The sequence below is a fragment of the Eleutherodactylus coqui genome, chromosome 2, assembly GCF_035609145.1.
Source record: "Eleutherodactylus coqui strain aEleCoq1 chromosome 2, aEleCoq1.hap1, whole genome shotgun sequence".
NCBI lineage: Eukaryota > Metazoa > Chordata > Amphibia > Anura > Eleutherodactylidae > Eleutherodactylus > Eleutherodactylus coqui.
In genome coordinates, this window is record NC_089838.1 from 155,069,366 (window position 1) to 155,094,608 (window position 25,243).

A 25,243-nucleotide genomic window follows, 5' to 3' on the forward strand; every position below is an offset into this window, starting at 1 on the left:
CCAAATTTTTTCAGGTGTTCGCCTATACTCTTGGTACACCAATGTTTCAGGGGTTCACCTACACTCTTGCTACAGAAATGTTACAGGGGTCTGCCTATACCTTTTCTACTGAATGGTTTGAGGGGTTCACCTATACTCTTGCTACGTAAATGTTACTGGGGTCAGCCTATACTCTTGCGATAGAAATGTTACTGGGGTCCGCCTATACCCTTGCTACAGAAATGTTACTGGGGTCTGCCTATGCAATTTCTACTGAATGGTTTGAGGGGTTCACCTATACGTTTGCTACAAAATGTTACTGGGGTCCGCCTATACTCTTGCTACAGAAATGTTACTAGGGTCCACCTATACTCTTGCTACAGAAATGTTACAGGGGGCCCGCCTATACTCTTGCTACAGAAATGTTACTGGTGTCCACCTATACTTTTGCTACAGAAATGTTACTGGGGTCTGCCTATACTTTTGCTACAGAAATGTTACTGGGTTCCGCCTATACTCTTGCAACAGAAATGTTACTGGGGTCCGCCTATACTCTTGCTATAAAAATGTTACTGGGGTCCGCCTGTACTCTTGCTACAGAAATGTTACTGGGGTCCGCCTATGCAGTTTCTACTGAATGGTTTGAGGGGTACACATATACTTTTGCTACAGAAATGTTAATGGGGTCCGCCTATACTCTTCCTACAGAAATTTTACAGGGGTCTGACTATACTCTTGCTACAGAAATGTTACTGGGATCCGCCTATAATCTTGCTACAGAAATGTTGCTTAGGTTCGCCTATACTCTTGCTACAGAAATGTTACTGGGGTCTCCTTATGCAGTTTCTACTGAATGGTTTGAGGGGCTCGCCTATACTTTTGCTACATAAATGTCACTGGGGTCCGCCTATACTCTTGCTGCAAAAATGTTACTGGGGTCTACCTATACTTTTGCTACAAAAATGTTATTGGGGTCCGCCTGTACTCTTGCTACAGAAATGTTACTGGGGTCCGCCTATGCAGTTTCTACTGAATGGTTTGAGGGGTACACATATACTTTTGCTACAGAAATGTTAATGGGGTCCGCCTATACTCTTCCTACAGAAATGTTACAGGGGTCTGACTATACTCTTGCTACAGAAATGTTACTGGCATCCGCCTATAATCTTGCTACAGAAATGTTGCTTGGGTTCGCCTATACTCTTGCTACAGAAATGCTACTGGGGTCTCCTTATGCAGTTTCTACTGAATGGTTTGAAGGGCTCGCCTATACTTTTGCTACATAAATGTCACTGGGGTCCGCCTATACTCTTGCTACAGAAATGTTACTGGGGTTGCCTATACTTTTGCTACAGAAATGTTACTGGGGTCTGCCTATACTTTTGCTACAGAAATGTTACAGGGGTCCGCCTATACTCTTGCTACAAAAATGTTACTGGGGTCTGCCTATACCTTTTCTACTCAATGGTTGGAGGGGTTCGCCTATACTCTTGCTACGGAAATGTTACAAGGGTTCTCCTATACTTTTGCTACAGAAATGTTACTGGGGTCTGCCTATACTTTGGCTACAGAAATGTTACTGGGGTCCGCCTATACTCTTGCGATAGAAATGTTACTGGGGTCCGCCTATACTCTTGCTACAGAAATGTTTCTGGGGTCCGCCTATGCAGTTTCTACTGAATAGTTTGAGGGGTTCGCCTATACTTTTGCTACAGAAATATTATTGGGGTTCACCTATACTCTTGCTACAGAAATGTTACTGGGGTCTGCCTATACTTTTGCTACAGAAATGTTACTGGGGTGTGCTTATACTCTTGCTACGGAAATGTTTCTGGGGTCTGCCTCTACTTTGGCTACAGAAATGTTACTGTAGTCCGCCTACACTCTTGCTATAGAAATGTTACTGGGGTCTGCCTATACTCTTGCTATAGAAATGTTACTGGGGTCTACCTATGCTGTGGGTGCACAAAGACTTCCCATCGTGATGTTTTACCTATCTGGCACAAATACACTGACTGACTTGGGCATAAATGTGGGCCAAGGCCGAGGTCCTTGGCGGGGTGAAACTCTGCCATGTTTGGGCACTCTGATTTCTTCCTGTGTAATACCATCTTTGTGCACCCACAGCATAGGCGAGCCAAAGGAACTCAAAGACTTTCCATTGCGGTGTTGAGCTATCTGACACCTACACAGAATGAAGTGTGTGGGGACACATGGATTTCCCATAGCTATTTAACTCATGGCACCTTGGGTCACACAAGGTGGAGGCTGGAACCAAGCCTGACCCAGGGCCAGCTCACGTACTTCCCACACAGAGTATTGTGGGTCCTACCTCAGTCATGGTTTCTCGGCCTTATTATGCCACCTCCTGCTTGGGGTCTGGGGATCAGCGCTGGGCAACATGTATTTTCTCTCGTTTTACCACAGTTATCTGAGACAGTGGTTTGGGCCAAACAAAAGGAGCATTACTGCATTAATGAGATGTTCACAGCTGCACTAGCATCCGAGTCTGCTTTATGCCCACGATTCATGAGGGTGTGAGCCGAGGCCGAGGTCCTTGGCAGGTGTAATACTTTGCTTGGGTTCCAGGGGCTTGCCCATGCTGTGGGTGCACAAAGACTTCCCATTGCGGCGTTTTACCTGTCTGGCACAAATACACTGACTGACTAGGGTAGAAATGTGGGCCGAGGTCCTTGGCGGGGTGAAACTCTGCCATGTTTGGGCACTCTGATTTCTTCCTGTGTAACACAATCTTTGTGCACCGACAGCACAGGTGAGCCCAAGGAACTCAAAGACTTCCCATTGCGGTGTTGAGCTATCTGACACCTACACAGAATGAATTGTGTGGGGACACATGGATTTCCCATTGCTATGTAACTCGCGGCATATTGGGTCACACAAGGTGTAGGCTGGGACCGAGCCTGACCCTGGGCCCGCTAACGTGCTTCCCACACAAAGTATTGCTGCATTGTGGAGATGTGTAGAAGTGCTGGCACCTGAGTCCTCTTTATGCCCACGTTTGCAGCTCCTGACAATTTTGTGACGGAGGTGGCACAGGATTGGAATGATGATCGCATGTCAATTTTTTATCATCAATTCTCAACAGCATTGTGGGCTATCGCCCACACTTTTAATGAGGGTCACTGCCTGGCCCTGCCAACCCTCTACAGTATGTGTCTCCGGTTCCTCCTCATCCAGTACGCACTTATAAATAGACATGAGGGTGGTGTGGCTATAAAGCGAGCATGTGGCATGAGGGCAGCTGAACGCTGCACAGGGAAACTTTTGTGTGCGCTGTGGACGCAGGGTCGTTCGGGGTGGTTGGACAGCAATGCCAGCATGTAACCCAGGCGAAGAGGCAGCGGTGTCACCCGCAGGCAGTGATTGTCCTTGGTTGCAGGTAGTGTGGTGCTTAGCTAAGATGTGCCTTGCTTATGAGGGTTTTTTACTAAGTAAATTGTTAGTGGGGTGACGCCAGACTCTTGCCCCCATTTTGGCTTAATAGTGGGACCTGGGAGCCTCAGATACAGCCATGCATGCTGCCCCTGCCCTTCCCTATCCTTTTTTTGTGGTGTTTCCATGACTTTCTGATGTTTTCCGGTGTTTGACAAGTCATCACCTATGCGGAGCATCGGTCCCATACAAAAATGCTTGAGTCCCCCATTGACTTCAATGGGGTTCGTTACTCAAAACGAGCTCTCGAGCATCGCAAAAAGTTCGACTCGAGCAACGAGCATCCGAGCATTTTGGTCCTCGCTCATCTCTACTCTGGACTTTTAAATTACAAATCCCTTCCTCTCATTTATTTTTGCAATGGTTGTTATGTATCCCAGCCAAACATAAAACTTTGAATAAACTGTGATACTTTTCATACAACAACAATATTCTGTACAGTCTGCATTGTTAAATGAAAAAGTATCAACCTTGCCCACATGGCAGTCACTTGTGCATTTATTATTTGATCTTGTAGGGGAGCAGCCAACTCTTCTGATATGTTTATTTACTTGCATAACATAACAATGATGGAGGTCCTGTGTTGTTCCTCTGTTATTCCTCTGGAAATGGATGATACAAGTATTTACTAAAACAGCTATGCCAGGAGAGCTAACAGATTCTTTTTAGCAACTTACACTCATGAAGATTTATTAAAAATGACCAATTACAATACAACATTTTTCATTTAACCCCTTAACGACCAGCCCATAGTGTTTTTACGTCCTCCCGAAGTGGGCTTTATTCTCTGAGGACGTAAAAACATGCTTCCTGCAGAGAATAATGCCCCTCGGGCTGTGGACATGACAGCTCCATGCTGTTGGTGTCCGCAGGTAGCTGACAGCATGGAGCTGTCATCCCGGGCTGTTCAGAGCCCCCCCCCCCCCCCCCCCCCCCGGCATTGCGATCGACGCTATGCAATGGATAGCGCCGATCGCAAAAAAGTAAATAAAAGTGCAATAAAAGTTAAAGTTCAGCTGCTCTGATGGATCGGATCCATCGGGGCAGCTGAAATTACTCACCGATGTCCGCCGCACGACTCCCAGCTGTCCCGATGCTCCGGGCGCCGTAGCCGTCCTTCTGCGCATGCGCGCCAGGCGGCATTACGTCAGCCGCATGCGCAGAAGGCCCGGCGGCGCGGGAGACTTAAAATCTCCTGGCTCCCGGCTCCTGTAGGTAGCCGGGAGGCAGGAGATGTCAGCGGAGACTGCGGTGAGCGGTCCCCGGTACCACGATCGCCGTTATACAACGGATAACGACGATCGCGGAAAAGTGAAAAAAAGTGTAAAAAAAGAAAAGTTTCACCTCCCCTCATGGATCGGATCCGGTGTCGGGACCCCCCGCTGGCTTCTGCGATGTGCCGATGCGGCGCGCATGCGCAGAAGCCGGCGAGCCCGGCAAATTCAAAATCTCCCTGCACCCGGCTGTCACAGATAGCCGAGTGCAGGGAGATATGACTGGAGACCGCTGTATGTGGTTTCCAGTCATATGATCACCGTTATCCATCAGATAACGGTGATCACATAAAGTTAAAAAGTAAAAAAAAAAAAAAAAAGTTAAAAGTAAAAAAAAGTTTAAAAAGTTAAAGTTTCATCTCCCCTTATGGATCGTATCCGTAAGGGGGATGAAATTACGTACCCAAGGTCCCGGATTTGTTCCCTGGTGGGATGTTGATCCGCGGATCTTACCCCAGCCTCGGCGCATGCGCCCGTCAGCATGATGGCGGACGCATGCGCAAAAGTGAAAGATTGCCCAAGAAATATAAAATCTCCCTGCTGCTGGCTACAAAAGGTAGCCAAGAGCCTGGAGATGTCACGGGGAGCCGCGGTGAGCGGTTACTGGTCACATGATCGCCGTTATCCAATGCATAATGGCGATCACGTAAAAGTTCTTTAAAAAGTGGCAGTTTCATTTCCCCTCACCAATGCGATCGGTTGGGGGAGATGAAACATCTTCTCGGAGGCTTCCGCATTTGAATCCAGATGCGATTATCCTCCATGGACCCTTCCGGCTGCTGCGCATGCGCCCGCCGGCAAAATGCAGGACACATTCGCAGGAGCCGGGAAGCCCAGGAAATTTTAAATCTCCTTGCTCCCAGCGACCAACGGTTGCTGAGTGCTTGGAGCAGTGACCGGCGGCCTCGCTGAGCGGTCCCCGGTCACGTGATAAAGTAGCGAACTAACATTAGGCCGGTCACACATGACCGGAGAGGAATTACAGGTTCTGCATGCGCTTGATCAGCGGTAATCCACGGATCAATCGCATGCATTGGATTACACAATTCCCCCCAATTAGCGGGTCGGAATTACGTAATCCACTCGCAGAAACAGAACACAGCATGCTATATTTTACCACGAATATCTGCGACCTAGAGCCCTTTGTGCTCTATGACCGCGGATATACCCGCAGCCCATATGCAAACACATTGTGTACGGGCTGCGGGTACCCGAGTCATCTCTAAGCGACGGCGTGGGAAATGCAACCAAAAAACCGCCTGTGTGAGTAGGCAGTTATGCGCAGTACATTACGCAACCGTACGCAGGGTCACAGCCGGGCTCACAGCTGGAATCCGCTGCAGGCCTCGGCAAGCGTATTCCGCCTACGGCTACGTGAGCACGGCGTTATTCAGACCGCTACCAGTAATCCGTAATTTACAAGAAGCCCCGGGAACGCTCGCCTTCCTGCAGTTCCAGGAGCAGCTTGTTGAGCGCCTTCTCTGTGAGACGGCTGCACCGCAGCAAGATTACAAAGCCTCACAGCGTCACTTTCTACACCCCATCCCCGCCGCTGAGGTTACGAAATACCCCCCAAAATACATGAGAGGAGGGGGGGGGATACCCGGTTTTCTTGCCCCATGTGCCCAGCCCAACCAGCCTCCGTAATTACCCCTGTCTTCGGACATAAAACGCAGTTTATATTATTACCTTTATCTAATATTTAGGGAATGCCAAAAAATGGGGATGGCGGGGGGGGGGGGGGGGGGGAGGGGATTATTTTTAGGAAGTCAAATTTTTTTCCGTATAAGTGGGCAATGGGGCCTGGAATTTATTCAGTTCTGCCCTGAAATCCAGCGGGCATTCCCTCCATTATGAGCCTAGCCATGTGTCCTGTAAGTAGATTAGGGCCACAATGGGTATGTTTCTGAACAGGGGATAAACAGGGGTATCCATTTTGGGGTGAAAGTCTTCATTCCTATGTACACTGTACAAAAAAAACAGTTTTTAAATTGACAAAATTGCCAAACAAATGAAAATCGTAATTTTTTCCTTTTGCTTTGCTTAGATTCATTCAAATACTTTGGGGTCAAAATATGCAGTACACCCCTAGATGAATTTGTTAAGGGGTCTAGTTTTTAAAATGGGGTCACTTGTGGGGGTTCTCTATCGTTTTGGACGCTCAATGGCTCTACATGTGGGCAATGGGGACTGGAATTTATTCCGTTGTACCCTGAAATCCAACGGGTGCTCCTTCCATTATAGGCCTAGCTATGTTTCCTTTAAGTAGATTAGGGCCACAATGGGTATGTTTCTGAACACGGGACAAATGGGGGTATCCATTTTGGGGCGAAAGTCTTCATTCCTATGTGCACTTTCCAAAAAAAACAGTTTTTAAATTGACACAATTGCCAAAAAAATGAAAATCGTAATTTTTTCCTTCTGCTTCGCTTAGATTCATTCAAAAACTGTGAAGTCAAAAAAGTCATCATACCCCTAGATAAATTCGTTAGGGGGTCTACTTTTCAAAATGGAGTCACTTGTGGGGGTTCTCCATCGTTTTGGTCACTCAATGGCTCTACAAGTGGGCAATGGGGACTAAATCTCCTTCAAGCAAAATTTCTGTTCCGAAAGCCACCGGTTGCTCCTTTCATTTTGGGCCCCATTGTGCATATAGACGTAATACTAGGGCCACAATGGGTATGTTTCTGAGCACAGGACAAACAGAGGTATCCATTTTGGGGTGCAAGTCTTCATTCATATATGTGCGGTACAAAAAAAACTGCTTTTGAAATGACAGAATTACCAAAAAAATGAAAATGTTTTTTTTTTCCTTCGGCTTGGCTTAGATTCATTCAAAAACTGTGAAGTCAAAAAAGTCATCGTACCTCTAGATAAATTCGTTAAGGGGTCTACTTTTCAAAATGGGGTAACTTGTGGGGGATCTCCATTGCTTTGGTCACTCAAGGGCTCTACAAGTGGGCAATGGGGACTAAATCTCCTTCAAGCAAAATTTCTGTTCCGAAAGCCACCGGTTGCTCCCTTCATTTTGGGCCCCATTGTGCATCCAGACATATGATTAGGGCCACAATGGGTATGTTTCTGAGCACCGGAGAAACAGGGGTATCCATTTTGGGGTGCAAGTCTTCATTCATATATGTGCTGTACAAAAAAACTGCTTTTAAAATGACAGAATTACCAAAAAAATGAAAATTGTAATTTTTTTCCTTCGGCTTGGCTTAGATTCATTCAAAAACTGTGAAGTCAAAAAAGTCATCGTACCCCTAGATAAATTCGTTAAGGGGTCTACCTTTCAAAATGGGGTCACTTGTGGGGGTTCTCCATAGTTTTGGTCACTCAATGGCTCTACAAGTGGGCAATGGGGCCTAAATCTCCTTCAAGCAAAATTTCTGTTCCGAAAGCCACCGATTGCTCCTTTCATTTTGGGCCCCATTGTGCATCCAAACATAAGATTAGGGCCACAATGGGTATGTTTCTGAGCACGGGACAAACAGGGGTATCCATTCTGGGGTGCAAATCCTAATTTTCATGTGTACTATAGAAAAAAGTCCTGTCTTTAAAATGACATATTTGCAAAAATATGAAATTTTTGTTTTTCTCTTCTAAATTGCATTGACTCCTGAAAAAAAACTGTGGGGTTAAAATACTCATGACACCCCTCAGTGAATACGTTAAAGGGTGGAGTTTTTAAAATGGGGTCACTTGTGGGGGTATCATTTTGACTCCTATGAGCCTTTCCAATCTTGGATTGGTGTAGGAAAACAAAGTGTTCCTGAAAATGCTGAAAAGTAATGTTACATTTGTACGTCTCCTAAATGGTTAAAAAAAAAACGAAAGTTTTTCCAATGTGCGCCCAAAATAAAGTAAACGGATGGAAATATAAATCTTAGCAAAAATTTCTATATTATGTTTGCACATATTTGAGATATTGCAGTTGGAAATGTGAAAAAATGACGATTTTTTCAAAATTTTCCCAATTTTGGCGCTTTTAATACAGAAATAAAAAAAACCATCGGTCTTTTTTTTCCACCTAAATGAAGTACAACATGTGGCGATAAAACAATGTCAGAATCGCTTGGATATGCAAAACCTTTCTGGTCTTTTTCCATGCTAAAGTGACACGTGTCAGATTTGCAAAATTTGGCCTGGTCATTAAGGCGTAAACAGGCTTGGTCACTAAGGGGTTAAAGGTCAATTTGTGTAGATTTTATTCTCTCTTTGGTTTAATAAAAACAAATAAAAGAATAATAAACTTGAAAGAATAGAGATTAAACAATTGCTTTGCATAAAATAAATGAGGATTATTCCATGTACGTGACTACCCTTGCACTGAAAGATTTCCAGACAAAGTTACTTATATGAAGGGGACAAACACGCCAACCCTTTTATATGAAATACTGCAGTAGAATAAAGATGTGGCTTTAAAAACTGACCTTACTGTTGCTGCCATACTACCTGTTAGTGCCTTCATCATTGCGAACCTGGAAATTTTTAAAGCATTTGCTAAGCTGCACAACTACAGTAGGCATAGACTATTCTGCAGTGAAGACCAGGACATTGGTGGCCATGAAAAGTTTTAAATTTTAAGCTTCTAAAATAAAATGAATATATCATGGCAGATAATAAATTAGACATGAATAAACAAAGGAAATGTAGCATTTTTACAGGAAACATGGACATATTCTAGTTGTTAATAAAGTAATTTCCTCGGAAAGCTTAGCTGCACTTCTGAAGAGAGTTTCACAGCTAAGTAGAGACATCTATTGGCCTAGTAGAATCTGTGCACATTGACAAGATGCTCACTTTCCTTTTATCATTTTTTTATGTGGCTAAGGCAGCCCACCTTCTTAAGCAAGAACAACTTCCAAATTTATCAAAACTAGGTCATCTAGGTGAAGCAGCCTCTTCTGTGATCTTTTAAACAAGGAAGAGAACAATGAGTATAAAGCCTAGAAAATGGTGCAACCATTCAAAGGAAAAGTGACACGTGAACAATCAAATGCCTTCAAGAACATGTAATATAAAGATATCAGAATGGTTATTTTTCAGAAGGCAATGATGAGTCTGAGGCAATGTATTATTGTCAAGGAATATATCCTATATGTCTTACTGGGAATTTTTTTCAAATTCCTTTTTTCCAAAACTTGGTACATTTCTTATTCCAAAAATTAATTGCAGGTCAAAATGTTTATTATTATCTACCTAAAGCTAAAATAGATATTACAGTACACTAGCTATTTCCTTAACTGGCTTTGGACATAATTACTATCTGTTTCCATCATTTATAAAAGCACTATCATTGATGACTTACCCTTAGTATAGGTCATCAATGTGCAGGTGTCCAATCCTAAGGACCATGGTGTTAACTAATTGAATAATTTTGTCATTGCACACTACTGCCATGACTCACCCATTACTGGAGCCACGGTAGGGTCCCACTGTTACCCTGTGCACCGGGCTGTGCCCTGTTCACGCTCTGCTTTCTCTGCTGTCCATAGAGTGTGTGTGCTCCTGCCTTAAAGCGCCAATATGTGCTCCATAATTTCATCCCCACCAATCCCTGCACACCTCTGGCTATATTAGGTGTAGAGGATGCCTAAGCAATCAGTCTTTGTTATCCATTATGACACAGCTCTAGTTTGACCTCTCTGCTCCCTGAACTTGGCTTTATTTTTTGGACTATGCTATTGCTCTCTATCTGCCTTGACCCTCTGCCTAGAATTGAATTCTGCACGTGTGCCACCAGCCCAGATCATCGCCTGTCAAACCATTACATGTACTTGTACATATCATCAGGTATCATGCCTTCGCCCTGCAGTGTCAGCAGCCACACTACCTGGACAATCTGTGCGAGTAATGGCCTGGGCTCTCTGCAGCAAAGGCCATATCCTAATTGGAGAGATCAAGGGTGAAACCATGGTTCTCCAGGTACTAGCTCTACAGATAGCCCAAAGCCAAACTAGTGTGTGGCAAGATGGGTTCACATCTGCCTGCCTGATACCTTTCACTGCAGTTAACCAACAAACTGCTGTGCATATCAAAGTGTCTGATATAACAGCCACAGAGCCTGGAATAATTTAATAACTGGATCTAGCAGCATGGATGAGAGTAAGGGTACTTTTACATGGGCTGACAGTTGCCCGAGTAAACATTCAAAAGAGTGATTACGGGCAACTGTACGTCCATGTAAACACAGGACCAGACAGGACAAATAAGGATTTGTCGGAGTCGCTTGATTTTCAGCTTATATAAATACTGTTGGTCCATGTAAACAGGCAGTTGTCCATCTATGAATGACTGCCTGTTTACTATGAATGGAGATGGATGTCCAGAAGAGATCTCCGGAGCACTCTGCTTCCATGTAGTGACTACTGAATAAGCGATAAGAATATCCTAACACTATGCTTTGTCTTTAATGGGTTAAAAGCATGTTTATTATATGCTGAAGTGTGACCTGAAATGCTGTATGTGAAGGAAGCTGGGCACTAATTCAACACTTATGCAACACAGCATCTAATGTTGGGTTGATTGCCTTTTAATTGCTCTTCAGGTTTTCTTTCTATAATAAACAAAGACAAGGTTATTCTAGGCCACCAAGAAACCAGAAGATTATCTAGGCTCAGGTTCTGAAACAATGACTGTCCCCTATCATAACAAAGCCTCAATAGCCCAGAAGAAGGCAACTGCATTTGAAACTGATTTTGCAGCCAACATTTCTTACGAGGCTCTATTTCTTATTGGTCGGGTAAAATATAATGTGACCTTATTAATGAAGGGTTCAATGTGTGTAATGATAACTAAGTTTTCCATTAAATAAAAGCTAGACATGCCATGTTCTGTATGTATTAAGGGTGGTCTCGCAGAATCAGTTCCTCTGGTGGGCCTAAAGAACCCCAGTCCAACACTATATAGCACCATTAACTGTGCTTATCCCAGATGTATACAGCAGTGCTTAGCAGATACAATTTATTCAATGCAACACGTTTCAGCTTCTACCATAAGCCTTTCTCAAGCATGAACACACAACAACAATTTATCATTTATATAGAAATAGCAATCAACATAGCTACCTCTCTTCTCCCATGTCCAGCATCTAGCAGCATTAGGTAGGCCCTTCCTGATGACATAGCTGTCAATCCTTCAACAGTGATACGTGGAAAGCATCGTTGCGCTCCACAAGGGCGGCATGTTATGACGTAGATCTGCTGGTAGAAGCCGAAACGCGTGGGTGCCGAGGGCAAGGCACCCCTGTGAAGTAAGTTTAATCTTTTTCCCCATCATCCTTTTTCCTAAATATCTACTGGAGAACTGGGAATTTTTACACATTTGTTCTATACACTTAAATCTTCCAGTGTTCATACATGTCTGGAGCATCCCATGACGCTGTCCTGTAAGGGTGTCATTGACCGACTGAGTGGATATTCACCCTTCTTCCTTTCCATTTGATGCCATCTTTGGACACATACTAGTGATAAAGTTCTTCTGGATTTCTGACGCGCCGGTGCCCCTAGGGGCAGTTCGGTGACGTCGGGGTAAGTTCTATTCTATATAATCTATATATATATAATTTTTTATCTTCCCATCGGAGCGCTGCCTATTAATTACTGTATATTTACTGGCGTGGGAAAAATGTGTCATTCAGGTGGCAACCACAAACTTTGGTGTTGTAAAAATCATATAATCTGTAATTAGAGAACACATATGAATACTATGCAATGGACCTTTTTTTTCATTTTTTACAGTAGTTTTCCTTTAATAGCATGAATCGTATATAAAAAATATTCCCTATACTCATCCATTGTCATGTAATATACACTGCCTCACAGAGAAAAGACTTCACCATGAAGAAATGAGATTAAACTCAGCATGCAGATAGAGAAATAAGTTCTAAACAATCATTTTTAATTTGTCCAAAAAACAGGATCAGTAAGTGAGCCACTATGCTGGGCTGTATAGATGTTAACGCGACATGGTATCAATTCAATGAGTACTCAAATATTGTCCTGGGGTAGTGCTGACCATGTGGTATTGAGCATAGTCCACAGTTCTTCATGTATGTATATGCTGAATGAAAGAGTAACTGAATGGCATAATATAGTAACATAGTATGTTAGGCTAAATGAAAACAATGTCCAACTAGTTCAGCCTGTTTCAACCCCACCTCTTCCTCCCCAAGAGGCAGAGCCAATTAGCCCATTTGGGGGAAAAATTCCTTCCCGACTTCATAATAGCAATCAGAATAATCCCTGGATCAACCTTTGATAGTTCTTACCTGAATGTAAGACCAGGAACAACAACCCCGCTGGTCACCTAATGTCTATGTCCTGTAGTATCCTTGCGCTCTAGAAAGAGGTCTAGTCCTCTCTTAAACTCCTTAATAGATTTTGCCATCACAATGTCTTCAGGCAGAGAGTTCCACAGTCTCACTGCTCCTACAGTAAAGAACCTCCTTCTGTGTTGGTGATGAAACCTGCTTTCTTCTAGATGTAGCGAATACCCTCTTGTTACCGACGCAGTCCTGGGTATAAGCAGATCATAGGAGAGATCCTTGTATTGTCCCCAAATGTATTTATACATAGTTATTTGATTGCCCCTTAGCCGTCTTTTTTCCAGGGTGAATAATCCCAATTTGGATAGCCTCTCTGGGTATTCCAGTCCTCTCCATTTATTAATTTAGTTGGCCTTCTTTAAACCCCATCAAGCACTGCAACATCTTTCCTGAGCACCGGTGTCCAGAACTGCACACAGTATTACATGTGAGGCCTGACAAGTGCCCTATATAGAGGGAAAATAAAGTTCTCATCCTTCGCCCCTATGCCTCTTTTAATGCACGCCAAGACTTTATCAGCTTTTACAGCAGCTGACTGGCATTGGTTGCTCCAGTTAAATCTACAATCCACTAGTACCCCCAGGTCTTTTTCCATACCACTTTTCCCTAGCTGTACCCCATTTGGTGTATATTGGTGACAACCTTTTCTCAAATGCTTTAAAGAAATCCAGATATACGAGATCAATAGACTCTCCCAGGTCCAGCTTAGAACTTACTTCATCGTAGAAGCTGATCAGATTGGTCTGACATGATCGACCTAGTGAGGAGTTAGTCCGTTGTTCTCCTTGAGGTATTCTGGGATGGCATCTCTCAGAAACCCCTCGAATATTTTTAAAGTTATTGAAGTGAGACTTACCGGCCTGTAGTTACCAGGCTCTGTTTTGGACCCCTTTTTGTAAATTGGAACCACATTGGCAATGCGCCAATCCAATGGTACACCCCTGGTTTTAATAGTGTCCATAAATATAAGAAATACTGGTCTAGCTATCACATCACTTAGTTCCCTTAGAACTATTGCGTGTATTCTATCTGGACCCGGTGATTTATCGATTTTAATTCTCTTTAACCGACTCAGCACTTCCTCCTGTGTTAGGTATGCAATATTTAGCAGGGGGTTTGTTTTATTCCCCTGCATCTCGTGTGGCCTTTCCTTTTCATTAATGAATACACTTGAAAAGAAACCATTTAATAGATTTGCCTTCCCCCCATCGTCTTTTATGATTTCTCCTGCATTATTCGTTAAAGGGCCAGTGCTCTCAGTGCAAATCCGTTTGCTGTTAATATAGCTGAAGAATAGTTTAAGGTTATTTTTGCTCTCTTTAACGACCAATCTTTCTGCCTCCTCCTTAGCAATTTTGATCTTTTCTTTACGTTTTGTTTTTTTCCCTGTATGATTTTAGCACTTCTTGGCTGCCTTCTTGTTTTAGTAGTTTAAACGCTTTCTTTTTTTCGTTTATTGCCCTCCTTTCAGTCTTGTCGAGCCACATTGGTTTCCTTCTACTTGTGTATCTTCCTTTGTTTTAAAGGGTAGGAACTGCTCACATGAAGAGATTAAGATGTTTTTAAACTTTTCCTATTTGTTGTCTGTACTAATATTTTTGAGGATGTTTTCCCAATTAATGTTACTAATAGTAGTTCTGAGCTGATCAAATTTTGGTTTACTAAAGTTTATTTCCCTTGTAAGGTTACTTATTGAATGACAGCTGGAAATTAATTATATTGTGGTTGCTATTACCCAAGTGTCCCTCCACCTGCACCCTCGTTATTCAGTCCAGTTTGTTAGTTAGTAATAAATTCAGAGTGGCCCTCCCTCTAGTTAGCCCCTGCACAAGTTGGGTAAGGTAGTTATCTTTAATTGTTCTCAAGAACTTATTACCCCTGTTAGATTTGCAGGTTTCATTTTACCATGTTATATCTGGATAATTTAAGTCCCCCATAATAATTACTTCATTGCAGTTTGACACCTCTTCTATCTGCCTTAACAGTAAGAGTTCACTTTCTTCTGTTGCTTTTTGTGGCCTATAGAAAACTCCTATCTAGTTATTTTTTTCTCCCTGTATTTCTACTCACAGAGATTCCATGTGTTCATCTCCTGCCCTTATATCCTCTCGTAGCCTTGGCATTAAGTAGGATTTAACATACAGACATACCCCTCCCCCTTTCTGTTCACTACGGTCTCTTCTGAAGAGATTGTAACCCTGCAAATTCACGACCCAATCGCACTTATCATCAAGCCATGTTTCCGTTATTCCAACTATATCGTAGTTTTCATCAGTCATTCTCACTTCAAGCTTACCCACTTTGCCAATCAAACTCCTTGCATTCATAGCTATACAATTTATATGGTTGTTTTTGTTCTTTAAATTCATTTTGCTACTAATGATACTATTGGCTGTTCTGTCAGTTCTAACTGTACTAAACCCACCCCCTGCTCGACCCCCATTTCCATTACTTGGACCCAGGTCGCTATCTACCCTCCTGTTTCTCTTTCTGCCCTTCCCCAGTCCCTAATTTAAACATTCCTCCATCCTTCTAGCCATCTTCTACCCCAGCACATCTGCACCCTCCCCATTAAGATGCAGCCCGTCCCTATGGTAGAGCCTGTAGCTGAGAGCAAAGTCAGCCGAGTTCTCCAGGAACCAAACCTCTCCTTCTTACACATACTTCGGAGCCACTTGTTTACCTCTCTAAGATCCTGCTGCCTTTCTATTGTGGCTTTTGATGCAGGTAGTATTTCCGAGAAAACTACCTTGGAGGTCCACACCCTAAGTTTGGATCCTAGGTCCCTGAAATTGCTTTTGAGGGCCCTCCATTGACATCTAATTTGTTCATTAATGCCAATGTGCACCATAACCGCTGAATCCTCACCAACCCCCCACAGAGAAAATTATTAAGATGCATCCGAACATAAGGGGAAGACCATCAGAATAGTACAGAACGGGAAAAAAAAACACTGGAGGGACGTACCTCTTGAGGAGCAATTTGTGGAACACCCTGTGGATTCTCCACGTGTCCAGTAGTGCCAGCTCATATGCCACAGGACTAATCACTTTAGTGACAGGGAAAGGACCCACAAATCAGGGAGCCAACTTCAACGAAGGAACCTTTAGCTTCAGGTTCTTAGACGACAGGTACACCAACTGGCCCACCGACAAAAGATCAGAGATAATATGATTACCTCTACTCCTCAGCACCGCATCCCTGGACTACTCCAAGCTGCCCTGCACCTACTCCCACACCTCCTGTAGGTCCTGGACCTGAGCGTCAGCAGACGGATTGTTAGAGGAGGAGGGGAAGGACACCGAGAACCTGGGATTAAAACCGAAATTACAAAGTACGGGGACACACCAGACACCGAATGTGTATGATTATTGATAGCAAATTCAGCTAACGCTAGATAATTGACCCAGAGACTCTGACAATCACTCACATGCATTCTGAGGTATTGAACCAGTTCTTGGTTCATGCGTTCCATCTGCCCATTGGACTCCAGGTGGAAGGCAGAAAAAAACGACAATCCGATACCGATATTCTTACAAAATGCCCTCCAAAACCAGGCAACAAATTGGACTCCCTGGTCGGAGACAATATCCTTAGGGACCCCATGCGGACACACAATCTCCTTGATAAATATGGTAGCTAACTCAGGTGCGGACAGAAGCTTCTTAAGAGCAGTAAAATGCACCATCTTGGAAAATCTGTCGATGACCACCCAGATGACCGAGCACCCCTGGGACTCTGGCAGGTCAGTAATAAAATCCATCGACAGATGGGGCCATGGCCTCTCCGGAACAGGAAGAAGGCAAAGCGGACCTTCAGGTCATCTCTGTACACTCTTCCCTCGAGCACAAAAAGGGCAGGACTTGACAAACTCCCTGACATTCTGAGACATTTGTGGGCACCAAAAAAAATGGCCACATTGCTCCAGGGTGCCTTGGACCCCAGGATGCCCAGCTAAAACCGACGAATGAACTTCCTCCAATATGAGGAGCCGCAAGGCACGGGGGACAAATAGCCTCCCCTTGGGAAGGCCTTGAGGAACTGACTGCTGAGCCAACCGGAGTAAATCAGAGGTGTCAGATGTAAGAGTGGCGACAACCAGGCCTGGGCCCAGAATACTCTCTGGATGAGGCTCCTCAACTTCTGGGGCCCGAAGCTGCGCAACAAAGCTTCAGCCTTGACATTCTTGGACCCAGGCACATATGTGACTACAAAATTGAAACACGAAAAAAAATAATGCCCACCTTGCCTGACGATCGTTCAGGCGCTTGGCAGGCTTCAGATAAACCAGATTCTTATGGTCCGTGAGGACCATAATAGTATGACGACCCCCTCTAAGAAATGTCTCCACATTTTATGGCCAATAATTCCCTGTTGTCAATATCGTAGTTGCATTCTGCCTGATTGAACTTTCTGGAAAAGAACGCACAGGGTTGAACACCAGGTCAGCCAGGAGATTCCTGCCAGAGAACTGTCCCCACACCATGCTCGGAGGCATCCACTTCAATGATGAACGGGCGATCTATCGCTGGCTGAGCCAACACCAGTGCTGTGGAGAAAGCCTCCTTGAGAAGTGTGAAGGCCTTCAGTGCCCCCTCAACCAGGAATCAACCCTAGCCCCCTTCTTGGTCAAGTCAGTCAAGGGTTTGGCCACTACCGAAAAGTTCTTAATGAATCTCCGATAGAAGTTTGCAAACCCCAAAAAGCGTTGTAACACCTTTAAGTTGGAGGTTTGCACCCAATTGGTGATGGCCTTGACCTTGTCTGAGTCCATCCGGATGGCCGATGAGGAAATGACATACCCCAGAAAAGCAATCTCCTGCACACCAAAAAGGCATTTCTCCGACTTAGCACACAATTTATGGGCTTGAAGGCGGGTTAGCACTGTCCGTAAATGCTGAACATGACTCTCCCAATCAGGAGAGAATATCAGAACTTCATCCAAGTAAACAACCATGAACGTGCTTGGGATGTCATGGAAAATTGTATTCATAAAGTCTTGAAAAATAGCTGGCACTAGAGATGAGCGAACACCAAAATGTTCGGGTGTTCGTTATTCGTAACGAACTTCCCGTGATGCTCGAGGGTTCGTTTCGAACAACGAACCCCATTGAAGTCAATGGGCGACCAGAACATTTTTGTATTTCGCCGATGCTCGCTAAGGTTTTCATGTGTGAAAATCTGGGCAATTCAGGAAAGTGATGGGAATGACACAGTGACGGATAGGGCAGGCGAGGGGCTACATGTTGGGCTGCATCCTAAGTTCACAGGTCCCACTATTAAGCCACAATAGCGGCAAGAGTGGGCCCCCCCCCCCTCCCAACAACTTTTACTTCTGAAAAGCGCTCATTAGCATGGCATACCTTTGCTAAGCACCACACTACCTCCAACAAAGCACAATCACTGCCTGCATGACACTCCACTGACACTTCTCCTGGGTTACATGCTGCCCAACCGCCCCCCCTCCCCCCCCACAGCGCACACCAAAGTGTCCCTGGGCAGCCTTCAGCTGCCCTCATGCCACACCACGCTCATGTCTATTTAGAATTGCGTCTGCCATGAGGAGGAACCGCAGGCACACACTGCAGAGGTTGGCACGGCTAGGCAGCGACCCTCTTTAAAAGTGGCGGAGCGATAGCCCACAATGCTGTACAGAAGCAATGAGAAATAGAATCCTGTGCCACCGCCATCAGGAGCTGCACACGTGGGCATAGCAATGGGGAACCTATGTGCCACACACTATTCATTCTGTCAAGGTGTCTGCATGCCCCAGTCAGACCGGGCTTTTTAATTCATAGACACAGGCAGGTACAACTCCCTATTGTGAAGTCCCTGTCGACCCACAGCATGGGTGGCTCCCTGGAACCCACCGGCGGTACACAGAAATATCCCATTGCATTGCCCAACACAGCTGAGGTAGTAATGTCGTGCTTAATGCAGGTGGGCTTCGGCCCACACTGCATGCCCCAGTCTGACTGGGGTTCTTTATAAGTGTACAGATGTAGTAAAAAGTCCGTGTGCACCTACAGCATGGGTGGGTGCCAGGAAGCCACCGGCGGTACATAGAAATATCCCATTGCATTGCCCAACACAGCTGAGGTAGTAATGTTGTGCTTAACCCTTTCCAATCCAATTTGTATATGGTTTTCCTAGGGGGCTTACTCTTTTTCTGCTGTTATACAACGGCGCTATATGCTGGCTAAAGCCAGTACTGCATGAGCTGACACGTAGGATAGGCTCCGACAGCAGAGAGGCTGGCAATATACAGTAAGAGAACCCCGACGGACGTCTACCAACAACGGAGCTGTACAGCCTTAAACCCTAATGTCTTCAAAGGTCACACAGTGGACTGGAAAGGGTTAATGCAGGTGGGTTTCGGCCCACACTGCATGCCCCAGTCAGACTGGGGTTCTTTACAAGTGGACACATGTAGGTTAAACTCCCTGTGGACCCACTGCCTGGGTGGGTGCCAGGAAGCCACCGGCGTTACATAGAAATATCCCATTGCATTGCCCAACACAGCTGAGGTAGTAATGTCGTGCGTAATACAGGTGGGCTTCGGCCCACACTGCATGCCCCAGTCAGACGGGTTCTTTAGAAGTGTACAGATGTATTAAAAACTCAGTGTGCACCTACAGCATGGGTGGCTCCCTGGAACCCACCGGCGGTACATAAAAATATCCCATTGCATTGCCCAACACAGCTGAGGTAGTAATGTCGTGCGTAATACAGGTGGGCTTCGGCCCACACTGCATGCCCCAGTCTGACTGGGGTTCTTTACAAGTGGACACATGTAGGTTAAACTCCCTGTGGACCCACTGCCTGGGTGGGTGCCAGGAAGCCACCGGCGTTACATAGAAATATCCCATTGCATTGCCCAACACAGCTGAGGTAGTAATGTCGTGCGTAATACAGGTGGGCTTCGGCCCACACTGCATGCCCCAGTCAGACGGGTTCTTTAGAAGTGTACAGATGTATTAAAAACTCAGTGTGCACCTACAGCATGGGTGGCTCCCTGGAACCCACCGGCGGTACATAAAAATATCCCATTGCATTGCCCAACACAGCTGAGGTAACGTCAGCTGTAATGCAGATGGGCTAAAAATTAATTTGATTACACTGTAGGCGAGGGCCCACAAAAATTGCTGTATCAACAGTACTAATGTACATCCCAAAAATTGGCCATGGCCAGCCAAGAGGGCAGGTGAAACCCATTAATCGCTTTGGTTAATGTGGCTTAAGTGGTAACTAGGCCTGGAGGCAGCCCAGTGTAACGAAAAATTGGTTCAAGTTAAAGTTCCAATGCTTTTAAGCGCATTGAAACTTATAAAAATTGTTCTGAAAAATTATTTGAGTGAGCCTTGTGGCCCTAAGAAAAATTGCCCGTTCAGCGTGATTACGTGAGGTTTCAGGAGGAGGAGCAGGAGGAGGAGGAGGAGGAATATTAGACACAGATTGATGAAGCAGAAATGTCCCCGTTTTGGATGGTGAGAGAGAACGTAGCTTCCATCCGCGGGTGCAGCCTACGTATTGCTTACGTATCGCTGCTGTCCGCTGGTGGAGAACAGAAGTCTGGGGAAATCCAGCCTTTGTTCATCTTGATGAGTGTTAGCCTGTCGGCACTGTCGGTTGACAAGCGGCTACGCTTATCTGTGATGATTCCCCCAGCCGCACTAAACACCCTCTCCGACAGGACGCTAGCCGCAGGACAAGCAAGCACCTCCAGGGCATACAGCGCTAGTTCAGGCCACATGTCCAGCTTCGACACCCAGTAGTTGTAGGGGGCAGAGGCGTCACCAAGGATGGTCGTGCGATCCGCTACGTACTCCCTCACCATCCTTTTACAGTGCTCCCGCCGACTCAGCCGTGACTGGGGAGCGGTGACACAGTCTTGGTGGGGAGCCATAAAGCTGGCCAGGCCCTTAAAGACTGTTGCACTGCCTGGGATGTACATGCTGCTCGATCTACGCACATCCCCTGCTACCTTGCCCTCGGTACTGCGCCTTCTGCCACTAGCGCTGTCGGCTGGGAATTTTACCATCAGCTTGTCCGCAAGGGTCCTGTGGTATAGCAACACTCTCGAACCCCTTTCCTCTTCGGGAATCAGAGTGGGCAGGTTCTCCTTATACCGTGGATCGAGCAGTGTGTACACCCAGTAATCCGTCGTGGCCAGAATGCGTGCAACGCGAGGGTCACGAGAAAGGCATCCTAACATGAAGTCAGCCATGTGTGCCAGGGTACCAGTACGCAACACATGGCTGTCCTCACTAGGAAGATCACTTTCAGGATCCTCCTCCTCCTCCTCCTCCTCCTCAGGCCATACACGCTGAAAGGATGACAGGCAATCAGCCGGTGTACCGTCAGCAGCGGCCCAAGCTGTCTCTTCCCCCTCCTCCTCATCCTCCTCATGCTCCTCCTCCTCCTCCTGTACGCGCTGAGAAATAGACAGGAGGGTGCCCTGACTATCCAGCGGCATACTGTCTTCCCCCGCCCCCGTTTCCGAGCGCAAAGCAGCTGCCTTTATGGTTTGCAGGGAATTTCTCAAGATGCATAGCAGAGGAATGGTGACGCTAATGATTGTAGCATCGCCGCTCACCACCTGGGTAGACTCCTCAGAATTACCAAGGACATGGCAGATGTCTGCCAACCAGGCCCACTCTTCTGAAAGGAATTGAGGAGGCTGACTCCCACTGCGCCGCCCATGTTGGAGTTGGTATTCGACTATAGCTCTCCGTTGTTCATAGAGCCTGGCCAACATGTGGAGCGTAGAGTTCCACCGTGTGGGCACGTCGCACAGCAGTCGGTGCACTGGCAGTTTAAAGTGATGTTGCAGGGTGCGCAGGGTGGCAGCGTCCGTGTGGGACTTGCGGAAATGTGCGCAGAGCCGGCGCGCCTTTACGAGCAGGTCTGACAAGCGTGGGTAGCTTTTCAGAAAGCGCTGAACCACCAAATTAAAGACGTGGGCCAGGCATGGCACGTGCGTGAGGCTGCCGAGCTGCCGAGCCGCCACCAGGTTACGGCCGTTGTCACACACGACCATGCCCGGTTGGAGGCTCAGCGGCGCAAGCCAGCGGTCGGTCTGCTGTGTCAGACCCTGCAGCAGTTCGTGGGCCGTGTGCCTCTTATCGCCTAAGCTGAGTAGTTTCAGCACGGCCTGCTGACGCTTGCCCACCGCTGTGCTGCCACACCGCGCGACACCGACTGCTGGCGACATGCTGCTGCTAACACATCTTGATTGTGAGACAGAGGAGGAGGAGGAGGAGGAGGGTGCTTTAGTGGAGGAAGCATACACCTCCGCAGATACCAGCACCGAGCTGGGGCCCGCAATTCTGGGGGTGGGTAGGACGTGAGCGGTCCCAGGCTCTGACTCTGTCCCAGCCTCCACTAAATTCACCCAATGTGCCGTCAGGGAGATGTAGTGGCCCTGCCCGCCTGTGCTTGTCCACGTGTCCGTAGTTAAGTGGACCGTGGCAGTAACCGCGTTGGTGAGGGCGCGCACAATGTTGCGGGAGACGTGGTCGTGCAGGGCTGGGACGGCACATCGGGAAAAGTAGTGGCGACTGGGAACTGAGTAGCGCGGGGCCGCCGCCTCCATGATACTTTTTAAGGACTCCGTTTCCACAACCCTATACGGCAGCATCTCAAGGCTGATGAATTTTGCGATGCGGACGGTTAACGTTTGAGCGTGCGGGTGCGTGGCGGCGTACTTGCGCTTGCGCTCGAACACTTGCGCAAGCGACGGCTGAACGGTGCGCTGAACTACACTGCTGGATGGGGCCGAGGACAGCGGAGATGAGGGTGTGGGTGCAGGCCATGAGGCGGTAGTGCCTGTGTCCTGAGAGGGGGGTTGCATCTCAGTGGCAGGTTGGGGCACAGGGGGAGAGGCAGGGGTGCAAACCGGAGGCGGTGAACGGCCTTTGTCCCACCTTGCGGGGTGCTTGGCCATCATATGTCTGCGCATGGTGGTGGTGGTGAGGCTGTTGGTGTTGGCTCCCCGGCTGAGCTTTGCGCGACAAAGGTTGCACACCACTGTTCGTCGGTCGTCAGGCGTCTCTGTGAAAAACTGCCAGACCTTAGAGCACCTCGGCCTCCGCAGGGTGGCATGGCGCGAGGGGGCGCTTTGGGAAACACTTGGTGGATTATTCGGTCTGGCCCTGCCTCTACCCCTGGCCACTGCACTGCCTCTTGCAACCTGCCCTGCTGATGCCCTTGACTCCCCCTCTGAAGACCTGTCCTCCTGAGTAAGCGTTGCACACCAGGTGGGGTCAGTCACCTCATCGTCCTGCTGCTCTTCCTCCGAATCCTCTGTGCGCTGCTCCCTGGGACTTACTGCCCTTACTACTACCTCACTGCAAGACAACTGTGTCTGATCGTCATCGTCCTCCTCACCCACAGAAAGTTGTTGAGACAGTTGGCGGAAGTCCCCAGCCTCTTCCCCCGGACCCCGGGAACTTTCGAATGGTTGGGCATCAGTGACGATAAACTCCTCTGGTGGGAGAGGAACCGCTGCTGCCCAATCTAAGCAGGGGCCCGAGAACAGTTCCTGGGAGTGCTCCCGCTCCTGAGCAGGTGTTATTGTAGTGGAGTGAGGAGGCTGGGAGGAAGGAGGAGCAGCAGACAGAGGATTCGGATTGGCAGCAGTGGACGGCGCAGACCTGCGGGTAGACGATAGGTTGCTCGAAGCACTTTCTGCCATCCAGGACAGGACCTGCTCACACTGCTCATTTTCTAATAACCGTCTCCCGCGTGGACCCATTAATTGGGCGATGAATGTGGGGACGCCAGAAACGTGCCTCTCTCTTAATCGCGCAGCAGTCGGCTGCGACACACCTGGATCAGGAGCTTGGCCTGTGCCCACACCCTGACTTGGCCCTCCGCGTCCTCGGCCGCGTCCACGTCCTCTAGGCCTACCCCTACCCCTCAGCATGCTGTATTACCAGTGATTTGATTTCACAGGCAGGAAATAAATTGGCGCAAGACTGCAGGCCAAATATAATTTTTGCCCTTTTTGGAAAACGAAAGGCCCCACTGCCTCTAGTGAATGAATTATCTAAGTTTAATAACTGTGCTGTGTCCCTGCTTATGTGTCACAGAACGTGAGGGTAGCAGAGTTATTATAACTCTGGCAGAGCAGGTATTTTTTTTCCCAATTAAGGAAAGCAAATGGCGAAGCCAGCAGTAAAGCGTAGCTGGGTGCGTATGATTTAGCAATGTTTTTCACGCAGCTCACACGTGTCCACAGCCCGTAAGGACGGACAGAGGCTGGACAAATAGATTTGTTTTCAGTTTTTTCCCACCAAAAGGCAGCACTGCGTATATTCTATGAACAGGAGAAGTTTAATAACTGTGCTGTGTCCCTGCTTATGTGTCACAGAACGTGAGGGTAGCAGAGTTATTATAACTCTGGCAGAGCAGGTATTTTTTTTCCCAATTAAGGAAAGCAAATGGCGAAGCCAGCAGTAAAGCGTAGCTGGGTGCGTATGATTTAGCAATGTTTTTCACGCAGCTCACACGTGTCCACAGCCCGTAAGGACGGACAGAGGCTGGACAAATAGATTTGTTTTCAGTTTTTTCCCACCAAAAGGCAGCACTGCGTATATTCTATGAACAGGAGAAGTTTAATAACTGTGCTGTGTCCCTGCTTATGTGTCACAGAACGTGAGGGTAGCAGAGTTATTATAACTCTGGCAGAGCAGGTATTTTTTTTCCCAATTAAGGAAAGCAAATGGCGAAGCCAGCAGTAAAGCGTAGCTGGGTGCGTATGATTTAGCAATGTTTTTCACGCAGCTCACACGTGTCCAAAGCCCGTAAGGACGGACAGAGGCTGGACAAATAGATTTGTTTTCAGTTTTTTCCCACCAAAAGGCAGCACTGCGTATATTCTATGAATAATAACTGTGTTGTGGCCCTGCCTATACAATTCTTTCCCTGCAGTATCAATGGAGGGTGGAATGCTCTGCAGAGGCGATTTTGAGAAGCCCACAAAAAATGCAGCACAGCTAACAGCAGCCTGGACAGTACTGCACACTGATAAATATGGCCCTAGAAAGGACCGTTGAGGTTCTTGAAGGCTACACTCACTCCTAACACTCTCCCTGCCTATGCAGCACTTCTGTCCCTAATGCCAGGTGCAACGGTCTGCAGAGGCGATTTTGAGGAAAAAAAAAATCCCACTGCTAACAGCAGCCAACACACAGCTATCAGTGGC